Below are 21238 nucleotides of genomic sequence, written 5' to 3'. Positions count from 1 at the left end.
AGGAGAATAAATAGCACAGCGCGCCACCATGCCCACAGCGAACCCGCAAGGGGCTCTTTTGCGCTCACCCCGCTGCCGGAATGCTGGCGATTGGATCCCGAGCACAGGCATACCGTAGTAGACCCATGTGTGTGTGTTATAGTCATTGCAGAAGAAGAGACCGGCACTTCAAACTTAGTAGCAATAATCAGCAACGTTTCAAACACTCAGGCACTTTCTTAAGCCAAGGGTCCAAAACTTTGTATATTGCCAATAAACCATTCTGTGTAAGTAAATGATAGTTTAGAGTGCCGGTTTCTTCTTTTGCATTAACTATTAATATTTAATAAAGAATCTTCAACATTTACAATGCTATGATTTTAACTTTTTACTTTGGGGCCCCCCTGTCTTACGTGCTCCGGGCCCCCCATAGCCTTAATCCAGCTCTGCCAAACAGTACTTAGCAGAGTTAGGAATGAGTGCTTATGAAATACAGTAACATTTTGTCATAATATTTCAGAAACTGCATGGCTGGTCTCTTGCACTATTTTACTCTAATACACCACCTGCTTTAGGATTTATAGTCAAAAACATTATGGGGTATATTCAATTAGCAGCGATAACGGACTTTTCGCGTGAAAAACCGGACTTTTCCCGCGAAACGCAATTACAGCCTATTCAATTTTCCGGGAAAATTTATCGGTGATAATTTTTTCACTAATTTCACTTCACCTTCTCTGAAGCAGGTGAAAAGTTGGAAAAAGTCACTATTTTAAGGTAAAAATGTTTGGATATGGTACAGAACTCCTGGGACACCCCCCTTAATCACTAATTAGGCACATTGAGGTTTTTAATTATTTTTAATTGGCCAATAATGACATGTCATTTTTGGGGTGAAAAAGTACAAAGTTATGGAAATTGGGGTTCAAGGTATGGGACAGGTATATTGGGGTGCTTTATGAGTGGGACAGGTGTATTTAGGCTTGCAGATGGGAGTAATCGGTCTGTTTCCACTTTTTTTTTTTTTTTTTAAAGTACACTAAAATGACCCAAATATATACTTATACCCATTTTCATGTACCCCAAATTTAATGAGAGCATTTATTTTGCTCAAAAAACTTGCTTTCTATCATTTTTTTTGCATTTTTTTTAAAAATGCATATAACAGCCATTTCACACAATTTTAGTCCCCAAAAACTCTCTAATGTGATCTCTAATACACTTCTCTTCTGTTTTCCTATGTTAGTTTAGCATTTTTTGGGGTACAGGCTGATTTCCTCATTTTCACCTGCACTTTTCACTGCAAGAATTTTCAGGTGAAACCCGTTTGGAATTAAATAGGTCAAAAAATGGAGCGTTTTGGCGGCAATTTTCGCCCGATTGCCGCGAAAAATTTTCGGCCGAAAAATTGCCGGGAATTTGCGGATAATTGAATTCCCTAGTATGTCTCCATAATCCCCAAAACGTCAGTCTTCTTGGAAAGTGGTTTGTTCCTTTGTAAGGGAAAGAGAACAAATGTTCTCAAACAACGGTTTCTCAATTTCTTTTTCCTCTGGGAAGGGATTGTGGATTTGCAGGAATATCTGAGCATTTCTGTAATCAGAAAGCAGCGACTTTCTACAAATGTTTACGAATAATTCCAGTGATTTTGTCATTTTCTTCCAGTGATTTGGACCAATAATACCATTGATTAGAACGAATAATTCCAGTGATTTTGTCATTTTCTTCCAGTGATTTGGACCAATAATACCATTGATTAGAACGAATAATTCCTGTGATATTGAGGTGTTTGTGTCGCTTAGCTTAGCCGTCCAGCGACCACAGTGCACCTCTTTTTCTCTTTTCTTTGCATCATGTGCTGTTTAGGGCCAATTTTTTTAAGTGCCATCCTGCCTGATACTGCAGTGCCACTCCTAGATGGGCCAGGTGTTTGTGTCGGCCACTTGGGTCGCTTAGCTTAGTCACACAGCTACCTCATTGCGCCTCTTTTTTTCTTTGCATCATGTGCTGTTTGGGGACTATTTTTTTAATCTGCCATCCTGTCTGACACTGCAGTGCCACTCCTAGATGGGCCAGGTGTTTGTGCCGCCCTCTTGGGTCGCTTTGCTTAGTCATCCAGCGACCTCGGTGCAAATTTTAGGACTAAAAATAGCATTGTGAGGTGTGAGGTGTTCAGAATAGACTGAAAATGAGTGGAAATTGTGGTTATTGAGGTCAATAATACTATGGGATCAAAATTACCCCCAAATTCTATGATTTAAGCTGTTTTTTAGGGTTTTTTGAAGAAGAAAAAACACCCGAATCCGATTTTGGGTCAGGTTTGGCCTGGAGCTACTAAAGTCTGAGGTTGATTAGGATTCGGATTACCATAATGTTAGTGGTGCAGGTTCATTTTTTTTCATTGCAAAATACATATTTTTATTATGATGCACTTGCCCTTTATATGCCATCAGAGCCAGTATATGCCCCTTTATATGCCATCAGAGCCAGTATATGCCACTTTATTTGCCATCGGAGCCAGTATATGCCCCTTTATATACCATCAGAGCCAATATATGCCCCTTTATTTGCCATCAGAGCCAGTATATGCCCCTTTATTTACCATCAGAGCCAGTATATGCCCCTTTATATGCCATCAGAGCCAGTATATGCCCCTTTATATGCCATCAGAGCCAGTATATGCCCCTTTATTTGCCATCGGAGCCAGTATATGCCCCTTTATATACCATCAGAGCCAGTATATGCCCCTTTATATGCCATCAGAGCCAGTATATGCCCCTTTATTTGCCATCAGAGCCAGTATATGCCCCTTTATATGCCATCAGAGCCAGTATATGCCCCTTTATATGCCATCAGAGCCAGTATATGCCCCTTTATATATGTCCCCAGTGCCAGATATTACCCCACGGTGCCAGGTACTCACATGACCCCAGTGCACAATATAGCCCCCCCCCTATGTGCCAGGTACACATATACCCCCCCCCAGTGCCACATATGCCCCCAGTGCCAGATATTCCCCCCAGTGCCACATATGCCCCCAGTGCCAGATATTCCCCCCCAGTGCCAGATATTCCCCCACAGTGCCACATATGCCCCCAGTGCCAGATATTCCCCCCAGTGCCACATATGCCCCCAGTGCTAGATATTCCCCCCAGTGCCACATATGCCCCCAGTGCCAGATATTCCCCCCCAGTGCCAGATATTCCCCCACAGTGCCACATATGCCCCCAGTGCCAGATATTCCCCCACAGTGCCACATATGCCCCCAGTGCCAGATATTCCCCCCAGTGCCACATATGCCCCCAGTGCCAGATATTTCCCCCCAGTGCCACATATGCCCCCAGTGCCAGATATTCCCCCACAGTGCCACATATGCTCCCAGTGCCAGATTCCCCCCCCCAGTGCCAGATATTCCCCCCCAAGTGCCAGATATTCTTCCCCAGTGCCAGATATTCCCCCCAGTGCCACATATGCCCCCTCAGTGCGTGCCCCCCCCCCCCTGCCACTGTTTTGTGTTGGAGGGACACGGAGGGCACAGCGCGCGCCTCTCCTGTGTCCCTCCTGCGTCTCCGGCGGCCGCGGGTCTAATAGAGGAAGTGCCAGTTCGTGAGCCAATCAGAGCTCACGAACGGCACTTCCTTTATTAGACCCGCGGCCGCCGGAGATGCTGGAGGGGACACAGGAGAGGCGCGCGCTGTGCCCTCCGTGTCCCTCCTTACAGCAGGGAGGGTTAGTAGGAGCAGATTGACATGCGGACGCTCGTCCGCATGTCAATCTGCGCTAAATCAGTGGCGCCCCCGCAGCCCCTTGCCCACAAGCCACCGCGAGGGCTGCGGGGGCAGTAGTTACGCCACTGGCTACACCTGTGCATAATGCCCACATGTATATACCGCTGCACCTGTGTATAATGCCCACATGTATATACCGCTGCACCTGTGTATAATGCCCACATGTATATAATTCTGCACCTGTGTATAATGCCCACATGTATATACCGCTGCACGAGACGCTGAAGAGTCCCTTACAAAACCTGCGGGGATGTGTACGCACGGGGGACCAGGCGACGAGCAGCATGCGCACACATTAGGGGTTAATACAAGGCATATGAATCATGATATTTTTCGACTTTGACAGATGTTATTCCATTAAACTAAGCACTTTTTGAACAGTCTCCAGAGTGCCGCCAGATTCTCTGACTATAATTGAATGTTCATTCCTATGGAGGGCACCGGAGCAGATGCTATGTAAGCAAGGGGAGTGCCGGCTATGTGAATGCTTTATATATATATATATATATATATATATATATATATATATATATATATACCCAGAACAAAGAAACAGCGGCACTCTGGGGCTTTCATCCAGAAAAAAACTTTATTAAATAGGTCACAAAAACATATACCAACGTTTCAGGACCCGTATAGCCCCTTTGTCAAAGTGTGACAGTATATATATATATATATATATATACATATATATATATATGTATATATATATGCAGAGGTTGAGTCGGCACTCACATACTGTCAAGCAAAGCTGCTCCGGTGCCCTCCCTGAGCCTCCAAGACCCTGGTATATTGCGTGTATGGGCGGCACTCGTGAGACTTTAGACAGGCGAATAAAGAGACGAACAGCGTCTGCGTGTCAACGTTTCAGTCTTATTTGACTTTTTTCAAGAACAAGCTGTAACAAGTGAAATCTTACCTTAAATAGTGAATAGCCGTCCTGGCCGCCATGCCCGCCTCTCAGTCGCCGCATGTCCCCTTCCAATGACGTCATCGCGCTTGTCCCATTCGCACGCTGCCGCCTTCGGTCCGTCACCTCACTTCCTCCCTTCTAGTGACACTTTCCGGCGCTAGCTGCATGGAACGCAGGCACGTGACCCGTCGTCGGAGGGGATGAGTGGAACCGGTGGTAGCCATGGTGACCTGTAAACAGCCAAAGCAACACGTGATAACTTAGAGCAAACGAATCAAATAAACAAAATACAAGCATATATGAATGTACATAAGGATAAATGAATAAAAGAGTGAAATGTGTTGTAAAAAATCTACCGGCCGGGCAATGTAAGATACAGCGGGCTGAAAACACTTAAGAGCCCCTGTAAGGGTATATAATAAAGTGCAAAAATCACTGAAAAATACAAAAGGCAGCGCACTGCCCCATGAGTGAATGTAAACAAAAATTAAAATCCTCGGAGGAGGAGATTCGGGTAAAAACACGAATCGTAAGTGCTGGTAACTGATGCATGATTCAAAATAAGTGCAGCCACAGTTGGCATTGCCACACGAAAAGGAGACTGCTAAGTCTGTAAGGCTGGTATAGAAACTCTGAGTGTTGTTAAGGATAATACTTGAAAACCTGTAGGAAAAATTCTACAGGTTATCCAAAAAAGGGAAACTAACTACCGCTGTCATTGGTGCAGCTCTGCTGATGGTCCTGCAATATGCTAAAAAAGGCATTGTGCAGGGGGAACGTTATAAAGAAGGGACTCACTTAGGATGCCTGCCGCCATGCTATACTAGTGATGCTGACTGATGTGTGTTATATGTGCCTAATGTATTACAATGCACGATTGGATGGAAGCTTCAAAACCATGCAAAGTTACAGGAAACAGGAGAAAGACAATGTCTCATTTAGGCCAAAGGGTGTAACTGAGTTCATTCTGTGGATCCATCTCGCCTCTAGTTGAAGTAGTTTTTTGTCTCGATCTCCGCCGCGGATGGACACAGGCACATGATCAATCAGTTTATACACCAGAGATGATAAAGGATGCTTTCTTTCTTTAAAGTGACGTGCCACTGGTTGGTCTACAACCTTGCCCTCCAGTGCCAACCGTATAGCCGAGCGATGTTGATTCATCCTTTCTCTTAGGGTGCAGGATGTCTTCCCTATGTACACCAAACTACAGGGACACCTAATCATGTAGACAACATATCTGGTAGTACATGTGAGAACATATTTGATGGCAATTTTCTTCCCCGAGTATGTGTGTGAGACATAAGGCCCTGTCTCCAGGTATCTGCACGTGGTGCAACCAATGCAACGGTAACATCCCGCTTGTTTTGAGAGAAAATGAGAAGTAATCCCTGTAGTTGGAGCTACAACATTGTTATGGACCAGCCAATCCTTCAGATTTTTGTTTCTTTTGTAGCCCATCATGAGTCTGGAGCCTGTAAGAGATGGTAATGTCTGATCGGTGTTGACAATGGGCCAATATTTCTTGACCACTGAATTGATTGCGCTGGATCCAGTATTGTAATTATTGACAAAGATGGTCGTCTTGGTTGCCTGCTTGGGCCTCTTTTCTTGTTTATTCAGCTGTGACCTGTCCAATTGCATCACTTTCGTTTTGGCGTTGGTTAGAGTCATCTTGTCGTACCCCCTGGCCCAAAATTTCAGGATCATCTTGTCAATCTCTAATGATGCCTGTCTGTCATCTGCTGTGATTCGACGTATGCGTAAAAACTGGGAGTACGGTAACCCCAGTTTTAAGGCTACGGGATGGTGACTTTGCGCATGTAGCGCGTTGTTTACATCTGTGGGTTTGATGTATACAGATGTGCTAAGTTCAGTACCATCCCACTGAATGGTTACATCCAAATAATGGATTTTTTGGTGATTGCACTCATATGTGAACTTAATGTGTGGATGGATCTCGTTGATCTCTGTCATCATCTGTCTGAAACTAAGTTCAGAACCTGTCCATAAGAGGAAAAGATCGTCTATGTATCTTGTGAAAAAAAAGTTGTATTGTTGAAACAACCCATGTTTGAAAAACAAGGATTTTTCTATTTGAAACATGAAAATGTTCGCGTAAGAGGGCGCCACATGACTACCCATGGCACACCCTCTCAGCTGGACAAAAAACTCCTTATTAAACAAAAAATAATTGCGGGTGAGCGTTTTCTCTAGTAGATCTACAAAAAACTGCACAGGTGGTCCAGTGTAGTCAGATGTCTGTAATAGATATTCCTTCAGGCAAGTGAGACCTTCGTGGTGCGGTATGCTTGTGTACAGTGACACAACATCTATGGTGCATAGCAGGACATTTTCTGGGATATTACTCAGACTTTGAAGCTTATCCAGGAAGGTATTCGTGTCTTTAAGGTAGGTATCCTCCGACTGTACCAAAGGTTGAAGATAATGGTCTAGATATTTCGACACATTACTGTAAAGGGAATTTCTGGCCGAAATAATGGGACGGCCCGGAGGTGCATCCATGGTCTTGTGAATTTTCGTCAGACAATAAATTAGAGGTACCTCGGGGTGCTGGATGGTCAAGGCTTCACATGTCTTCTGGGATATGCAACCCTCATTGACTGCTGCTGTAAGCATCTGAAGCAATTCATTTTTGTAGGTGCTGGTTGGGTCCCCAGATAGTTTCAAATATACATCCGGCATATTGAGTTGCCTGTACATTTCTTGAAGGTATGCCTCTGTGTCTTGAATGACCAACGCTCCCCCTTTATCGGCTGATCGAAAGACTACTGAATTGTCCTTGCTTAATACCTGGAGTGCTTGAAATTCCTCTTTGGATAAATTGGAATACGGCTTACTAGACCTCTTTTTTTGTGCATCTGTGACTTCTTGATCTACTAGTCGTGTGAAGCTTTTTATAGAGGAATTGAAAGATTGTGGTTCGAAACTGGAGTTTCTTTTGACAGGCATCGGTGCAGGCTTGTTGGTGTCGTCCACCTGAGGGAAGAACTCCTTTAGTTTAAGAAGGCGGTTGAAGTTCCATAATTCTTTCTTCCACTCGAACGCGTTGAAATGTGCGGTGGGTATGAAGGTGAGTCCTTTGTTTAATACTTTAGCTTCTATAGGAGAGATGTAACGGCTTGATAAATTCACAATCAGGTTTTCTTCTTGCTTGCATTCCTCCCTTTTGCATTGGCCCCCACGTCGCGTGCGCGCCCTACGTTTTTGGTGGCGCGAGTGGTAACCCCTAAAGGGGGTTTCTTGGAAAAAGATTTGCGGGAGCTGTCTGCATCACTGTTGGAGGTGCTGTTGTCTCTTGATTGGTCACTGTCAAACCTGTTGGGGCGCCTCCTGTGTGGGAATTTGTGTCGCCCTTCTCCTGAAGGCTGTCTCCCTGTGACCCAGGAGTAAACTCTCTGTTCCTGATAGTCGGCATTAACTTTAGAAAGTTTATCTTTCTTAAACTTGATAAGCTCTTTCTTGTATTCGTCCAGCTGAATTTGTAATTTTTCCATCCACTTGCATGAGGAATCTTCAATCAGGGTTTGCTTATGGGCTGCTTCAAAAACACGTATCTTCTCTTGTATACTGCGCATCTCGCGTGCTGACTCTTCAATCACCAAGACAATGAGATCGAGAGCGCATTTGTTTAGCACAGCCACCCATCGTTTGCAAAACTCGACATTATTGCGGCCAATAGTCGGCACATTTTTGACTCTGAACCCCCGGGGTATTTTCTTCTCCTTATGATAGTCGGTCAGAGTTACCCCATGCAAGTAGTAGTCCAATTCCTTCTTTTTCAATCGACACAAGGTGGCGTATAGTTCACCTGCTGATTCCGCTCCAGCTGTCTGTATCAGAGAGTCCTTGAAGTAAAGGGCTTCTGCCTCCGAGTCACTGAAGGACAAGGTGTCTCCCACTGTTAGCCGTAAGTTCAAGAAGGCGCTTCCCTCATCGATGCCCCCTGCGGCCATACTGCAGATATAAGGTTAAAAGGTCCAGCGGTCGGTGCTCCGTAGTTGTGAGGCTCCAAACGGCCTCAGGGTTACTGCATGCATCCGTGGTAGCACAGCCCGGTTCTTGTAGAACAGTTCACTGGTAGGTGTACTCTTAAATGGAATTAGGTGCCTTACCCCAAGGTAACCAAGGTATCCTTGAATATATGCAGAGGTTGAGTCGGCACTCACATACTGTCAAGCAAAGCTGCTCCGGTGCCCTCCCTGAGCCTCCAAGACCCTGGTATATTGCGTGTATGGGCGGCACTCGTGAGACTTTAGACAGGCGAATAAAGAGACGAACAGCGTCTGCGTGTCAACGTTTCAGTCTTATTTGACTTTTTTCAAGAACAAGCTGTAACAAGTGAAATCTTACCTTAAATAGTGAATAGCCGTCCTGGCCGCCATGCCCGCCTCTCAGTCGCCGCATGTCCCCTTCCAATGACGTCATCGCGCTTGTCCCATTCGCACGCTGCCGCCTTCGGTCCGTCACCTCACTTCCTCCCTTCTAGTGACACTTTCCGGCGCTAGCTGCATGGAACGCAGGCACGTGACCCGTCGTCGGAGGGGATGAGTGGAACCGGTGGTAGCCATGGTGACCTGTAAACAGCCAAAGCAACACGTGATAACTTAGAGCAAATGAATCAAATAAACAAAATACAAGCATATATGAATGTACATAAGGATAAATGAATAAAAGAGTGAAATGTGTTGTAAAAAATCTACCGGCCGGGCAATGTAAGATACAGCGGGCTGAAAACACTTAAGAGCCCCTGTAAGGGTATATAATAAAGTGCAAAAATCACTGAAAAATACAAAAGGCAGCGCACTGCCCCATGAGTGAATGTAAACAAAAATTAAAATCCTCGGAGGAGGAGATTCGGGTAAAAACACGAATCGTAAGTGCTGGTAACTGATGCATGATTCAAAATAAGTGCAGCCACAGTTGGCATTGCCACACGAAAAGGAGACTGCTAAGTCTGTAAGGCTGGTATAGAAACTCTGAGTGTTGTTAAGGATAATACTTGAAAACCTGTAGGAAAAATTCTACAGGTTATCCAAAAAAGGGAAACTAACTACCGCTGTCATTGGTGCAGCTCTGCTGATGGTCCTGCAATATGCTAAAAAAGGCATTGTGCAGGGGGAACGTTATAAAGAAGGGACGCACAGCGCGCGCCTCTCCTGTGTCCCTCCTGCGTCTCCGGCGGCCGCGGGTCTAATAGAGGAAGTGCCAGTTCGTGAGCCAATCAGAGCTCACGAACGGCACTTCCTTTATTAGACCCGCGGCCGCCGGAGATGCTGGAGGGGACACAGGAGAGGCGCGCGCTGTGCCCTCCGTGTCCCTCCTTACAGCAGGGAGGGTTAGTAGGAGCAGATTGACATGCGGACGCTCGTCCGCATGTCAATCTGCGCTAAATCAGTGGCGCCCCCGCAGCCCCTTGCCTCCAAGCCACCGCGAGGGCTGCGGGGGCAGTAGTTACGCCACTGGCTACACCTGTGCATAATGCCCACATGTATATACCGCTGCACCTGTGTATAATGCCCACATGTATATACCGCTGCACCTGTGTATAATGCCCACATGTATATAATGCTGCACCTGTGTATAATGCCCACATGTATATACCGCTGCACGAGACGCTGAAGAGTCCCTTACAAAACCTGCGGGGATGTGTACGCACGGGGGACCAGGCGACGAGCAGCATGCGCACACATTAGGGGTTAATACAAGGCATATGAATCATGATATTTTTCGACTTTGACAGATGTTATTCCATTAAACTAAGCACTTTTTGAACAGTCTCCAGAGTGCCGCCAGATTCTCTGACTATAATTGAATGTTCATTCCTATGGAGGGCACCGGAGCAGATGCTATGTAAGCAAGGGGAGTGCCGGCTATGTGAATGCATATATATATATATATATATATATATATATATATATATATATATATACCCAGAACAAAGAAACAGCGGCACTCTGGGGCTTTCATCCAGAAAAAAACTTTATTAAATAGGTCACAAAAACATATACCAACGTTTCAGGACCCGTATAGCCCCTTTGTCAAAGTGTGACAGTATATATATATATATATATATATATATATACATATATATATATATATATATGTATATATATATATATATATAAAGTAAATAAATGTCTCTCTTTTATATATATATATATATATATATATATATATATCAGTGTGTGTGTCTCTCTCTATGGGCGGGATGTACTGGAGTGCGAGATCGGCAGAGATGCAGGATGCCGGCCGATCTTGGACGTTTGTTAAAGGGCTATCACTCACAAGACATGGTTTTGCCTTGTAAGTGACTGACCCTTTAAAAAAAATGTCTGATAGCGGCCGACACCCTGCACCTCCGCCAATATCGCACTCCAGTACATCCCGCCATGTGAATGTATATATGGGGGGGTGTTTGTGTCTCTCCCGCTATATATATATATACACAGTGTGTATATATATATATATATATCTATAGATGATCAAGCTTAATAGATGCTAAAATAGAGTGCCCCTTTATATGCCATCAGAGCCAGTATATGCCCCTTTATTTGCCATCAGAGCCAGTATATGCCCCTTTATATGCCATCAGAGCCAGTATATGCCCCTTTATATGCCATCAGAGCCAGTATATGCCCCTTTATATGCCATCAGAGCCAGTATATGCCCCTTTATATGCCATCAGAGCCAGTACATGAGAAAGGGACGTGACCTCAGAAAAGGTGGTGTGACTTCATGGTAATGCCACTATTCCGAGCCACACCCCCATTCTTCGTCACTATGGGGGCATGGCCAGCATTCTGTGAGCTGCTGGCATGCCCCCAGTCCCTTTTGTCTCTGTGAATAGACGCTGTGTACATGCACACAGTGTCTATTCACTGCTTAGCAGAGCGGCGAGTGACAGAGCCTCCCAACTGCCCCCCCAACATGGGACACTGGAGCCCGCGGGTGGGACAGCGGGACATTTCCAAAAAAAACAGGACTGTCCCACGAAAAATGGGACAGTTGGGAGGTATGTCTAATATTAACTCTACATTACAGCAACACAAACACAACACAAACATCTTTATTTAAAAAACAAAACAAAAAAAAACACAGCATTGTGGTCCCTCTGTACTCGTTTGTGCCTAATTGTTGCTCTTGTCAAATTACTAGTGAGCACCACTGATGTATAGGAACGGTAAAGATTACCAGTGCAATATCCAAATGCCCTGTAGGGGTCAGTAGAGTATCACATACAACATCCAGAGACTTACAGAAACTATTGTGTCCAGGAGAGGGCAGCATCAGCAAACTAAACACTTATAATAGTTATAGCACGGGCGGCCCTAGTTGGGCAAATCATGATTAATATAATCCACAGCAATAGTAATGGCTAATTGTACATACTCATACCTCCCAACATGACCCTCTCCAGGAGGGACAGAATGCTCTGCTTCTGGACTTCCATCTTACTGTATGATTACCATCACCTGTGCTGAAACACCTTTCTTATCCATTAACCTGTTCAGCACACGTGCTGGCAATCATACATTAGGAGAAAAGTCCAGAAGCAGAGCATTGTGTCCCTCCTGGAGAGGGTAATGTTGGGAGGTATGCATACTCCATACTGCAGCATTTTTGCCTCCAAGCCCCCAGGTCATGAGTTCAGTTCCTGAGCAAGGCACTCTATGTGTGGATAGAAATGAAATGAATATCACTTGGTGTATAACGAGCAGCTCTTGGTGTAGATCAGTGACGTGCAGGTGGGTGAGGCAGAACCTTTCCTGTCATACTAACGTACACACCAGAGTTATGACTATATAAAGTATATGACAAATACAAAGAATATATTGGAAATATCTTCTTTGTATTATTATAATCATTTTATAGTCAAAACTCTGGAGCAAAAAGTCTATGACAGGTGAGGCAGTGCTTCCGTACCTCCCCCCCCCCCAACCTATCTTTTCTGCACATCTCTGATCAATACTCATCAAATTTCCAACTGTATATTCCGCTGCACCTGTGTATAATGCCCACATTTATATACCGCTGCACCTGTGTATAATGCCCACATGTACATACTGCTACACCCAGTGGCGTAACTAGAAATTTTTCTCCCCCAAGCCAAAAAATTCTTCGGCGCCCCTCCATCCCCCATAATTGGCACTATTAAAGGGATAAATGTGCGCGCGCCGCAAAATAGGGTGTGTGGCTTTGTTGGGAAGGGCGTGGCTTCGCATAAAGGGGCGTGGCATTGCAGGAAAAGACTACGTTATACCCCAGTTTTCCAACCTGCACGCCCAGACGTTAGCCACCACGGGAAAGAAAAATAATCCTGATTCATGCCCCTTACATTATTTGTCATTTTTCCTCCTTATAGTAATGCCCAGTATACATTATGCCACATACTGCAATGGCCCTTAGACATGCCACACACAATAATGCACATGACACAATATGCACACACTGTAATGCCCCCGACACATTATGCCACACACGGTAATGCCCCCGACACATTATGCCACACACGGTAATGCCCCCGACACATTATGACAGGTATCGCAATGCCCGTTATACATTATGCTACACACTGCAATGCCCCTGATACATTATACCACATACCACAATGCCCGTGATATAGTATACAACACACCGTAATGCCTGACACATACCGCAATGCTCGTTATACCCTATGCCACACACCGCAATGCCCGTTATACATTATGCCACACTGCAATGACCCTGAGACATTATACCACATACCACAATGCCCGTGATATAGTATACCATACACTGTAATGCCTGTGACACATTATGACACACACCGCAATGTCCGTGATACATTATGCCACACTCCGTAATGCCCATTACACATTAAGTCCTACAGTAAGGCTTCTAATTACTTTTAAATTACCTGCTCGTTGCCAGGGGTTTCATGCACTGGGTGTCATGCTCGTTGCCAGGGGTTTCATGCACTGGGTGTCATGCTTGTTGCTAGGGGGTAGTGCTTGTGGCTAGGGCTGTGCTCCCAGTGCCACATATGTCCCCAGTGCCAGATATTACCCCACGGTGCCAGGTACTCACATGACCCCAGTGCACAATATAGCCCCCCCCCCTATGTGCCAGGTACACATATACCCCCCCCCCAGTGCCACATATGCCCCCAGTGCCAGATATTCCCCCCAGTGCCACATATGCCCCCAGTGCCAGATATTTCCCCCCAGTGCCAGATATTCCCCCACAGTGCCACATATGCCCCCAGTGCCAGATATTCCCCCCCAGTGCCACATATGCCCCCAGTGCCAGATATTCCCCCCAGTGCCACATATGCCCCCAGTGCCAGATATTCCCCCACAGTGCCACATATGCTCCCAGTGCCAGATTCCCCCCCCCCAGTGCCAGATATTCCCCCCCAAGTGCCAGATATTCTTCCCCAGTGCCAGATATTCCCCCCAGTGCCACATATGCCCCCTCAGTGCGTGCCCCCCCCGCCACTGTTTTGTGTTGGAGGGACACGGAGGGCACAGCGCGCGCCTCTCCTGTGTCCCTCCTGCGTCTCCGGCGGCCGCGGGTCTAATAGAGGAAGTGCCAGTTCGTGAGCCAATCAGAGCTCACGAACGGCACTTCCTTTATTAGACCCGCGGCCGCCGGAGATGCTGGAGGGGACACAGGAGAGGCACGCGCTGTGCCCTCCGTGTCCCTCCTTACAGCAGGGAGGGTTAGTAGGAGCAGATTGACATGCGGACGCTCGTCCGCATGTCAATCTGCGCTAAATCAGTGGCGCCCCCGCAGCCCCTTGCCCCCAAGCCACCGCGAGGGCTGCGGGGGCAGTAATTACGCCACTGGCTACACCTGTGCATAATGCCCACATGTATATACCGCTGCACCTGTGTATAATGCCCACATGTATATACCGCTGCACCTGTGTATAATGCCCACATGTATATAATGCTGCACCTGTGTATAATGCCCACATGTATATACCGCTGCACCTGTGTATAATGCCCACATGTATATACCGCTGCACCTGTGTATAATGCCCACATGTATATAATGCTGCACCTGTGTATAATGCCCACATGTATATACCGCTGTACCTGTGTATAATACCCACATGTATATTCCGCTGGACCTGTGTATAATGCCCACATGTATATTCCGCTGGACCTGTGTATAATGCCCACATATATATACCGCTGCACCTGTTTATAATGCCCACGTGTATATTCTGCTGCACCTGTGTATAATGCCCACATGTATATACCGGTGCACCTGTGTATAATGCCCACATGTATATACCGCTGCACCTGTGTATAATGCCAACATGTAGATACCGCTGCACCTGTGTATATTGCCCACATGTATATTTCGCTGCACCTGTGTATATTGCCCACATGTATATACCGCTGCACCTGTGTATAATGCCCACATGTATATACCGGTGCACCTGTGAATAATGTCCACATGTATATTCCGCTGCACCTGTGTATAATGCCCACATGTATATACCGCTGTACCTTTGTATAATGCCCACATGTATATATACCTACACCTGTGTATATTGCCCACATGAGCCCTTTGGCTCATATACTGTGTGTAAATCTGGCTCCGGTACTAGCTAGTGCCTCCTCAGCCATTTACCTCACTGCACGTTCCTTGTGTAGAAGTGTTACCCCACACTCCAAATCATTGCAGTTGAAAGATATCACCCACACACACAAAAGCGCTAAAATAAATAAGTTCCCAATTGGATGATCAGTCCTTGAATACAATGGTTCCGATTACCACAATTCATTCTTATAATTATACAGTACGGTATGCTTGTGTCCTGTATAGTATCTCAAATAAATGGAAATTGCACAATAGTGTGATACAGTTAACACCACAATTGAGACACAGTACAATACGGAGAGACTCATACCCAACGATACAGTCTATACAAACAGGTAGACATATATTCCAGAAGTAATGGGTCCTGCCAGTGAGACGAATCAGTCTTTCCACTGCACAACTCCACACACTGGCTCAGATATATACTGCCATACCCAGGATTCAAACTCGTAACCTTTTGCATTCCCGTCAAAAACCCTCCTCATTGAGCCCTTTGATCCTGCAAAAGAAGTGTGAGATTTCTAACTGTACTGTATGAAGCTACTTTTACTTTGTAGAAAATATTGAGCATTGCAATTGAGCAGATCTATGTAGTGTGCAGCCACACATCCAGTCCCTTCCAGCCACACACTACATAGATCTGCTCAGCCGCAATTCTCTGGATTCCTGCGCAGGGTCAGATAGCTCAGTAAACAGAGTGTCTGACTGCAATGCCACAGGCTATGGGTTTGAATTGTCAGCATTTTGAAATGTAATGAACTGAATAAGAGCTTCATGAATGTTGTACAGGTATTAGTGGGGGAAGGAGACAGGGACGGTCAGGAGATTCTGGGCTTCAAAGATGAGGGAAGCTATTATAGTGAAAGTAATTAAAGCAGATAATTAACCAGTGCCGCCAACAGCGCCCCCCTACCCTGCAGCGCTATGTGTGCCAGGCACACCGCGCAACACCCTAGTTAAGGCTGCGTTCAATACATGTATAAGATGTTAATATCCAGCCACAACTGAGTAGAGAATGGGACATAGTAACAATTGCGCACACTAAGCGCTTTGTATCTCTCACCCAGGGGCTCATTCTGACTGTGAAACTGCGAGGAATGACGAGAAAATACACATTTCTTCTTCATGAGGATCCAGGCTATAAATGGAAGACATCAATAGAGTAGAACATATATTTATTAGGATGTTGCTGCTGCCCAACATTATCCCCCGTCATTGTAATCAGATTCTGCCTTTAATTACTTGTTTCAACATAAACTAACCATAGCACAGAAACATTGTTACATGTTATCGACACGCTACCGACACGTTACCGACAGTGGCTGCAACTTCATAAACCGCTACAGATGCTTCAGCCCTTCCTCCCACCCACCAGCGGACTGAGAAATATGGGGACAGTTTTAGAAAAAAGAGAATAAAAGTCTCAGGGCTCCTTTTATCATTAATTGCATTTTTGAATGCGACCTGGTCACGATATTAGCTCCAAGGATCACATTGCAAGATGCGATTACATTGGGGTAATGTATTATGCAGTACCCATGGGGACAGGGGCTCCGAAAGGAACCCATCCCTGCAATGTGCTTTGAGGGCTGCCGGGGGAGGGGGGGGGGGTATGCGCGGTCCCACGGACTGTACATACACAGCCGCCATTTTCGTAGAGGGTTTTGGAGCTACATCTGGGATGTGCTGCAATGGGCTACCACCATCTTCCGATTGCAGCAGCTGCGGGGGGGGGGGGGAGGCAATATTGGGAATGTATATTGGTAAATCTGTCAGCATTGCATCCCCTATAGAAACCTACGGGGGTGCGTTGACTGTGGATGACCCCCACAGATATCAGAGACATCTACTGTGATCCCACTATAGTACATCTGGGGGATAATAAATATTTGTGATCCCCCCCCCATATGTAGGTTCCTACATTACACTCATTATGCTACTTGTCTCAATTAGTAGAGGACCCAACTAGGGGTAAAACTACTCTGGATCTAGTAATTACTAATAATGTGGACATTATATCAAACATTACAGTTGGGGAGACCTTGGGAAACAGTGACCACTATATGGTCACATTCGACATCAGTTTCAGGAAACATAGCTATAAGTGTTCAACCAAAACATTTAACTTTACAAAAGCTAACTTCAATATGCTGAGTCGGGCACTAAACGACATTGACTGGGAAGTTTTGTTTCATGGCAAGAACACTTCGGAAATGTGGGATGCTTTAAAAGGGTTGCTAGATAGCAATATTCACAAATTCATTCCCATGGGCAGTAAACACAGGAGTACCACACTCAAACCGATGTGGCTTAACAAGAAGGTCAAGGAAGAAATGGATAAAAAGAAGAGTGCTTTCAAAGCATTTACATCTAATGGAGGGGAGGAGTCATTCCAGTACTACAAGGAATGCAATAAAATATGCAAAAAAGCAATGAGTAGCTAAACTTCAAAATGAAAAGCAAATCGCTATAGAGAGTAAAACCAATCCTAAGAAGTTTTTTAAATACTTACACAGTAAAAGGCTAAAAAAGGAGAACATAGTGAATTTGGAGTATTGATAAATGATGAAGAAATAAAGGCGGAAATACTGAACAATTTTTTTTCATCATTGTGCACCAGAGAAGAACTGACAGTGAGAGTAGTGCATAACAATAGTGACAGTAATGATTCATGGTTAGATACTTGTTTAAGTGAAGAAGTAGTCTGGGAGAGACTAAGCAAAATTAAGATTAATAAATCACCTGGCCCTGATGGACTTTACCCGAGGGTTCTTATGGTTCTTGGGTCACAACTAGCAAGACCCCTATACTTTATTTTCAATAGTACAATTAGATCAGGCATGGTACTGAAGGATTGGCATATAGCTGAGGTAGTACCATTATTTAAAAAGGGATCCAAAAATCATCCGGGTAACTACAGACCGGTTAGTTTGACATCTATAGTGGGGAAAATATTGGAAGGAATTCTAAGGGATAGCATACAGGAGTATCTGCAGACCACTAAGATTATTAGCAAGAACCAGCATGGGTTTGTGTGGGCCAGATCATGTCAAACTAACTTAGCTTCTATGAGGAAGTGAGCGACTACAATCTTGACCAGGGAAAAGCAGTGAATGTGGTCTACTTAGATTGTGCAAAAGCCTTCGATACAGTGTCTCACAGGAGACTGATCATCAAATTAAAGGAGCTTGGCCTAGAAAAAACTGTTTGTACAAGGATAAGTAACCAGCTGGATAACAGGGTACAGCGAGTAGTAGTCAATGGGAAGTCCTCAAGCTGGACAGCAGTAGTCAGCGGAATACCACAAGGGTCTGTACTCGGGCCACTACTGTTCAACATATTTATCAATGACCAAGAAATAGGACTGGAAAGCACAGTATCAATCTTTGCAGATGATACTAAACTGTGTAGGGTAATTAATTCAGAAATAGATGTGGAGTCTCTACAGAATGACTTATCTAAACTTGAAATCTGGGCGTCTAAATGGAGAATGAGGTTCAATATAGAAAATCCAAGTTTATGCATTTCGGGACTAAAAACAAACTTGCATCCTACATATTAAATGGAGAAAGTCTAGGGGTAACAGTATTGGAAAAATATTTGGGGGTACTCATTGATAATAGGCTTAATAACCATATACAATTTCAAAGCGCGGTAAAGAAGGCAGGTAAGGGATGAGAGTGTAAACCTGCCCATATACAAATTATTGGTCTTTCCGCACCTGGAATATTGTGTTCAATTTTGGGCACCACATTATAAAAAAGATATTGGTGATCTCGAAAGGGTTCAAAGGCGAGCTAATACATTGATTAAAGGGTTAAAGACAGTGGAGTATGAGGAAAGGCTTACTAGGTTGAATATGTATACACTGGAAAAGAGGTGTCTAAGAGGAGACATTAGTAATATCTTCAAATATTTAAAAGGGACATTACAAAGAGTTATCAGAGGAATTGTTCATTAAAAGAACTCTGCATAGGACACGAGGTCACTCGCTAAGCTTAGAGGAGATAAAATTCCGTACGCAACGTAGGAAAGGGTTCTTCACTGTTAGGGCAATAAGATTTTGGAATTCCCTGCCAGAGAGGGTGATAATGGCGGACTCTGTAAATGCATTTAAAAACAGATTGGATAAATTTCTGATTGAAAAAGATATCCAAGGTTATAGCATTTCAAATATAGTGACATTGATAATCCGGGTGTAACATGATTTATAGTTGTTAACTAGTCATAAAACATTACTTCAGCAGGTACATTATAATCAGGTCAACTTAATACAGAATACAGGTTGAACACAATGGGCATTTTGCCTCTATTTAACCTCATTTACTATGTTACTATGTTACTACTACGTCACATTACATCAAACTCTAATTATGTCACACTCTTATTATTGTATGTCACACTCTTATAACGTGACACTCTTATTATGTCACACTCTTATTACATCACACTCTTATTACATCACACGTATTACATCACACTCTGAATGCATCATCTTAATGGGAGGAGAACAATTGTGGTAGGACAGGACATTGGTTAAAGAATAATTGAGGTAGGACAATGGGTAGAGAACAATGTGTGGAGAACAATTGAATTGGTAGAGGACACTTGGTGGAGAACAATTGAGGTAGGACAATGGGTAGAGTATAATTGGTGGAGAACAACTGAGGTAGGACCATGGGTAGAGAACAATGTGTGGAGAATCACTGAGGTAGGACAATGGGTAGAGGACAATTGGTGGAGAACAGTTGAGGTAGGACCATGGGTAGAGGACAATGGGTAGAGAACAATTGAGGTAGGACAATGGGTAGAGAACAATGCGTGGAGAACAATTGAATGGGTAGAGGACAATTGGTGGAGAACAATTGAGGTAGGACAATGGGTAGAGGACAATGGGTAGATAACAATTGAGGTAGGACCATGGGTAGAGAACAATTGAGGTAGGACAATGGGTAGAGGACAATTGGTGGAGAACAATTGAGGTAGGACCATGGGTAGAGGACAATTGAGGTAGGACCATGGGTAGAGGACACTTGAGGTAGGACAATGGGTGGAGGACAATTGAGGTAGGACAATGGGTGGAGGACACTGGTTGGAGCATCCACTAAGGTTGTTGGCATTGGTGCTGCTCTGTAGATATAAAAAAGACAATGCGCGTTATCATTGAAAATAATAAATGCATGTGGAGAATGAAGTGATGCTTAGACAGATTCATCTCTTCATAGCTGTATCATTGTCTCCTGTGCTGACCTCACTCCCATGTCGCCAGCTGCCCTGACAGCGTATTATTGTGTATTTAATAGAAACGTTCCCACAGCAGAGTATGCAGATCACTTCCTCCAGGAGCCGCATGGTGGGAAATACAGAGATGACACATCTGCCCAACGTTCCAGCCTGACAGAAAGCGGTGACCATGGTCTGAGGAGGGCCGCAGGACGGACAGCTGTTCTGTGACATTTCCAGTGATTATGAGAAACATGTACCAGGAACTGTGGGAAACTCTGAGTATAAAGTGTTTCCCAAAAATTATTTGTTATTCTAAGTGTTACATCTCGGGGCAGCTTTCCACTATGGCTTAATATAAACCACGTGTTGTGGCATCATAAAACGCACCAATAAAGCTTATTACCACTCCATGTGGAGCTCATTATAAACTATGACAGTCCTTTCTATATAAGTTTATTAATTTTTTTTTTTCCTGCTAAGTTGTGTTTTCCTCAGTGGCGGATTCAGAGTCTCGCGTTGCAGTGACCGTTTTTGCGTATTTTTCCGTAGTTGCACCTGACACTTTATGCTAATGCTAGCATAAACCTTTCACGTGTGTACATCCGTGCGTCTGACTGTGCAAGGACTGAGACGGGTCGCACTATGTGCCCCACGCTAGGTGTCACAGTATGGCCTCCTATGGGAGGGATGAAGCGGTCAGCGGCACATCTGCGCC

General features: G+C 44.7%; 1 long non-coding RNA gene across 2 annotated transcripts in view; it reads left to right on the top strand.

The window, feature by feature from the left end:
• The window catches only part of LOC134935821 (uncharacterized), a 60014-nt gene extending 39101 nt beyond the window's left edge, over positions 1 to 20913 (top strand). For both annotated transcript variants that reach the window (XR_010180412.1, XR_010180411.1), the window contains exon 3: positions 20601 to 20913. This is a non-coding gene — a long non-coding RNA (uncharacterized LOC134935821). The remainder of the gene's footprint in view (positions 1 to 20600) is intronic.
• Positions 20914 to 21238: the final 325 nt, after the last annotated feature.

This window comes from Pseudophryne corroboree, chromosome 6 (assembly GCF_028390025.1).
Source record: "Pseudophryne corroboree isolate aPseCor3 chromosome 6, aPseCor3.hap2, whole genome shotgun sequence".
Classification (NCBI taxonomy): domain Eukaryota; kingdom Metazoa; phylum Chordata; class Amphibia; order Anura; family Myobatrachidae; genus Pseudophryne; species Pseudophryne corroboree.
The sequence above is the reverse complement of the archived record's forward strand: the minus strand, read 5'-3'. Positions and strand labels throughout refer to the sequence as shown.